The sequence below is a fragment of the Cyanistes caeruleus genome, chromosome 15 (genome assembly GCF_971803275.1).
Source record: "Cyanistes caeruleus chromosome 15, bCyaCae1.hap1.1, whole genome shotgun sequence".
Classification (NCBI taxonomy): domain Eukaryota; kingdom Metazoa; phylum Chordata; class Aves; order Passeriformes; family Paridae; genus Cyanistes; species Cyanistes caeruleus.
This window is the reverse complement of record NC_141715.1, coordinates 12000403-12006402: the sequence shown is the minus strand read 5'-3', so window position 1 is coordinate 12006402 and position 6000 is coordinate 12000403. Positions and strand designations below refer to the sequence as shown.

Here is a 6000-nt window from a genome sequence, read left to right as displayed (position 1 = left end):
GCTGCCACCTGAGTGCCTGGGCCAGGTTCTGTGGGACTGCAGGGCTGCACATCCCATGTGTCCCAGGAGTCCAGAGCTGGCATCAGTTCTCTCCATGGTCCCTTCGTGGTTCTGCCATGAAGATACAAATAATGGCATGTGGTTGCTGAGCTGTAACAATGTGTAATATTAAAATCAGATTGTCCTTACAGAAATAGAAGTGTGGGTTTTCCGTGCTGTTGCCTGTTGAAAGCTTGCTCACAAACTAGATCTGGCAGACTGGATTGTGTGAACACTCATCATGTCTGAGCACACAAGCCTTCATTTTCTTAGTGGGAAGTTCCTAAACAGTTTTTTAAAAGGATAGCTCGCTTTGATATGTACTAGGAGCAGCTGTTGTGCTGGTTCTTAGCTCTCAGCTAGTTCCTAAAGCTGGCACAGTGTCTGCAGCACACGGCTGATCACAAACCTGTGTTCAGGGCTCTGTCACACAGAGCGCGGCTGAACAGAGGGAAAGCGGCTTCTCTGCAGCTCCTCTCATCTGCGTGGGGGGCTGTCAGGGCAGAAGTGCTGTAGCACAGATGCAGAACCATTTACAGCTACTGTGTAAGCACCTTGAGCTGTGTCCTGTCATACAAACAACACAAGGCAAGAAACAGGGGCTGGGTTCAGCGTGATTTTTAAATAGCTGAGATATAGCCATTAGAACAATCTTCATTTCTACAGTAATGTGGGAATTTAAAAACAACTAAGGGAAGTATTTCTAATGTTACTTTCCAAGCCATTCTAATACTTCTATGTAGTTATAAACTTAGTTGTCATCCTTGATATTTTTTCCAGCATTTTCACTTTATCTGGGAAACTTTAAGCCAACTTATTTGTTCCTCTAACTTTTGATCTCTGAATATTGGAGCTCTTCTTTTCAGAATGTTTGTTATTACTCTCAGACTATGTTTGTGAACCTGCCAAACTCTGCTCAGGTTTCATGAACTCTTGATTCAGAAAAGGAATAATGAATGTTGCTCTGTGTGTGCCCAGAATGCACAAAGGCATTTTCCCAGGAACAGGTCCTGTCTGCTGAGGAAGGTTTGGTGAAACACGTCCAGCCTGGTGGCTGCTACATTGAGTTGTCAGTGAGAAGAAACGTGGAAACAGAATAGTCTTCGGGGGTCTTTTGAATGAATGCACAAGTGCTGTAAAGGAAATTGTGTTTCTTGTGTATTCTGGAGAGTATCTGGATAATAGTCCATAGTGTCTGGATAGATTAGTCTGTAGCTAAACCCAGGGGAGTTTCTCTCATATTTAAGGAACATTGAAGCAGAGAGTGGTGAGTTTGAATAGATTACCTTCAGGAAAAGCCAGCCTAATTACTGTTCCAGGTTTAAATTTGAGGGATATCTGGAAGAGTCTGGATAAGCACCTGAACTTTGCAGTACTCATTAGAACTGTTTGAAGGTATCTTGCTGGTAGATGGAAGTCCCTAGCTTATTTTTTCTTTACCTGTGAGACTTAGATTCTCCTCACACAACTGGCTTTGCTTGCCATTGACTCTTGGCAGCAGCAGCTTGCTCCCTGGCTAACCGAAATGTGCTTGAATTCAGCTGAGAAGGGCCATTTTAGGCAAACGAGAAAACAAAGAGGTCAAACTGACATCATTGCATATGCTGGAAAAATATGAGAAGCACAAATTATACCAGCTTGGTCTAGTTAAAGCCTCTAGGTGGACTAGCAGCTCCCAACCTTTCCAGTTTATACTGGTCATATTTTAACTTTGTTTTTTACAAACAAATTAAAATGGACACTTCAGCATCCTGAAATCACCCATTGGCTTACTTCTGAGACTTGACTGAAGCCAAAGATATGCAGGTGGTTCTGACAGCTGCACTCAGCAATAGATTCTAGTCTTGTGCCCACAGAAAGTAGGTTAATCCACTGCTTCTGGCATCGTGGGTTAGAAGGAACTCTTTGAAATACAATTGAGCACTGAAATGCTCTGTTTCCCCTTCCTACAGTTAAAATGAGATGTCCCCACATTTAGTGAGATTTTCTTCTCCTTTGTTAGCAATTATTAATGCTAATACTTTTATTTTTGCACTGCATTTCAAAACCTGAGTTTGCTGAAATAAACAATTGAGTGATGTTTATTTTTTTTGGCAGATGTAATCAAAGTGCACTTGCAAATATTTGCAATTGTTGCATCTATCTTTTGTAATTTATTTCTATTAAGAAAAATACAATCACTTCAATAAAATCAGTCTTTTGGGCAAGTTAGGTTTTTACTTTGAGCTCTGATGAGCTGGGTAAGTTTGTTTCCAGTCAATGTAAATGTAGTTTCAGATTAGAACGCATGAATAACAAAAAGGCAAAATAAGAGGCACGTTAATGGGCACTGATTAAACTCAGTGAGAGACACATGCATTATTCCTACATTATTAACTTTCTGACACAGTTTAAATTGACATAAATTAAATTTGCACGAATGGTTTAGACCCCCTGTAGAATAAAATGCTTGGTTGTGATAATAGAGTAAAAGGAAATTTAAGTCAAAGGTGAAATCTTAACTGATTGAGAGCTGATGAAATTTCCTATCTGTGTTGACAGTGCAAATTCCTTGTGTACTCTGGGTCACCCTAATGGGACAAAGCATCTTCACAGTAATTAAATCACTCTCCAACACCTCTCTTTCTGAAATTGAGGCTATAGGCTGCTTGGGATATACTTCTCTTCCTGTGTGTATGGACCCCGGAGAGGTGGGAGAACTCAGACTCTGAAAGGAGAATGAGGGGAGTGGAGATAGAATTTTACATAGTTTTTTTTTTTGTTTTCTTTAATACATACATGCACATATTTCTGGTTTCTGTGAACTAGACTTTGTCTGAAAATCAGACCTGAGTATTACAGTGAAGTTTTAGCTAATAAAATGTGCAAGTCCTTTCTGCAAGTGGAAGAAAAATTTAATAGCTGTATTCAATCTTGTGGTTGGAGGAGATGGAGAGAAGACACAACATGGGAGCTCTTGTGGCAGAGAGAGAGCTTTAATTGTGTGCCCAGTTCTTAAATGGGCTATTCAAAAGGTTCTGTGTTCAAAGCTGGTTAGCTGTGATTTGGTTACTGTCGCGGCAGGGGGAGATGAAGAGGAGACACCACAGTGGAAGTTCCTGCAGCAGAGAATGTCTTTAAGGGCGTGCCCATTGTATATTGGCTATTCAAAAGAGCCCACACTCAAACCTGATTGGCTGCCATTGTTACCGCCCAGCTCACTGGCCAATAGCTGCCTGCGACGTTCTCATCAGGGATTGGCTGGCTCCTGCTCTCTGTAGCCAAACCCCTCCTTCTCGCAGGATCCCAGCCCAGCTGCTCGCTCCATACAGTCTTAGGAGGTGGAGGGCTTGGGCTACTGTTATTTCATGCAAAACAGTGTTGAAGAAGTATTGCTTAGGAGTTTTTTTTTTGGGATGGATTAATTAAATGAAGAGTTTGTAGCGGGTTTATTGGAATTTGTTAACTCTTGTATAGTATAAGCATAGATATTTTTTCTTGATACGAATAGTTAAGTCCTATTAGAATCTGTTACACACATGGAAAACAGGTGAGCTCATTCACAGAAGCAAAGCAAACTGAAAACTATATGGAAGCAAAGTGTTTTCTGCATTGAGAACTTACCTGGTGTTGAGGCTTGAATGTTGGTCATTTTGCCTCTGTGTAGTCTTTGTAGGAAATGTTGGTTCCCTTTTTCTTTCCTGTCCCTTTGCCAAGTAAAAGGAAGTCATCAGCTCATCCAGCTGATGACTCCATCAAGGTTCATATTCCATGTTACAAAAAGATCACTGGGGAAACTTGAAGATATTAAATAATTATTTAAAACTTATATCCTCTTTTAAAATATTGTTATTGATTATTGCATATTTAATTTTAGTAATATTATTTCACTAGTGGCAACATTTTCTGATTGCTAAAGGAAAAGATGGCATTATTATATTCTGGAGGCAAAGGAAAACCTTTTTGATGTATTGGATAAATGCTTTTCATCAGGCAAGAGGGACAATGACTGTTAGTGTGGGCAGCAAGATGAAGTGAAAGCCGAGACTGAATTATTCTTGTGTCTAATTCAACACACCAGCTAGTTTTGCTTTCTCACATATTTAGCTTTATGACTCAAAGTTAATGTGTTTTTTGGAGAAAGATGTGGATGGAAAGGCCATCTGAAAAGGCCACTGAAAGAATATTTGTCTGTTCAGTTGCAAGTGGGTAAAAAAAAACCGTGAAACTTGAGCTTGTATTGAAAAATTGTGATGAGTTGGACATGAGTTGGTTCATGACAATGCATCAGAAAAAGTTGATCATGGTTTTGAAAATGAAGTTCTATATCTGGGAGACTTTGACTTATGTTTCCAATGCAAGGCACATCAAAGAGAGCAGGTGCACAGTGTTGAGTCAGGCTTTGTGCAAATGTGTCATAGCTCTCACTTGTGTTGCTGCTTCTAGGAGAGCTGTGAGGGCCTCTCTTGTTTAAAAGCTCTCATTGCACTCTGCAGGGGCATCAGATTTCCTTAGTGAAACTCCTTATTAATTCTGAATCTTTGTGACTTGAGAGACTATGAATAAAAATGATCAAAATAGGCTAATTGGCTCACAGTATTAAGACAAAATTTCTATTCAGTGTGAGTCTAATGTTAGTGATGATTCTTGAGCAAAGGTATTAGTTGAAGCATTTCCAGGAAAATTATTGCTGAAATTATTTACAGCAATCACCATCTGTTTTGATGGTTGGATATGCTTGATACAGCAAGGCTGAGATCACAAAACAGATTTCTTTCTATGGAATGAACTTCTCCCAGAGCAGAGTCCATGTCAAATGTATACCTGATAGTTCAGTACTATGCAAGTATTGAATGGCTTTGCATTTTTACTACTTTGGCCAAATATATCGATTTACAGCAGTTCGTAAATGTTGCTAAATGTTACTTAAGCCTACCTGTTCTCCTGGCCTTCCAGAATGCCTGAGTCATAGTAAATGAATTTAGAATTGAACCATCAGTGGCAGGATGCTGTCTATTACTCTCTGGTGTTATTTCACAGGTTAATTGCATATTGTATTGAAAACCATACATATATTCTTGATTAAAAATACATGTTTTGAATAATCAGGGGCTGGAGAGCTTCATTCTTTTTCTATATTTGGGTTTTGTTTTTTTTTTTTCCCATTGATTGGGATCTCCAGGAACTGGAAGAGAAGGAACATAGCTGAGATGGTGGTTTTTTTGAAGCTTTAGTCTGTAGACATGTAAAGTATTAGACTGAGGTGTGGGTGGAACAGATACTCTTCAGGCTTTTCCCTTCTGTCCCATGGCAGAAGCAGATGGGTGGATGAGGTAATTTACCTATCTGGACTCAGTCACAGCCATGTCCTGGGGCTGGGCTTCAAAATCAGCTTGCTGTTATGACAACAGGATACTGATTTGGTCATTTCAAAGAAAGGGTGTTTATACAATTTTATAGAATCTCTAAAGTAGAAATACATAGAATATATGTTGTCACATAAATTATAAAAATGTTAATGTAGTCATTGTAGTCATTATAAATTGTTATTTCATAACCAGTGCTGCTTTCTAATATGTGGAGAGAGTATTTAAATGATGTAAGGAATTAACAATTCATGAAAAGCAGCCACTGTGAGCTTCAAAGAAGACATTAAACACAACCTTTCAGATTTTTAGCACTGTTAAGGTTCAGTATTCAAATCAAATCGCTTCAGATGTATGTACACATAAGTCATGTAGTACTTCTGCTTTTTGCAACTCAGCAAATGAAACATAAGTGAAACTGTTTATTTTTGTTATTTAAAAGCCTTACATTTTAATCAGATCAGCCTTTTCAACATTTGACATGGTGACAGCAGCTTGTTATATATTAACTGTTAGAACATACCTAATGAGATGAATAGCTTTATTTTTGTCTTCTGTCTTAAGCTCTTTTTTTTAAGATCTAGATTATATTATGGCTTTATTTGTAAGAGATGTA

At 38.8% G+C, this 6000-nt stretch overlaps 1 long non-coding RNA gene across 5 annotated transcripts in view; it reads left to right on the top strand.

The window, feature by feature from the left end:
- Positions 1 to 3277: 3277 nt before the first annotated feature.
- Positions 3278 to 6000, top strand: part of LOC111935652 (uncharacterized) — an 89467-nt gene continuing 86744 nt past the window's right edge. For all 5 annotated transcript variants that reach the window (XR_015276686.1, XR_002867778.2, XR_015276685.1 and 2 more), the window contains exon 1: positions 3278 to 3568. This is a non-coding gene — a long non-coding RNA (uncharacterized LOC111935652). The remainder of the gene's footprint in view (positions 3569 to 6000) is intronic.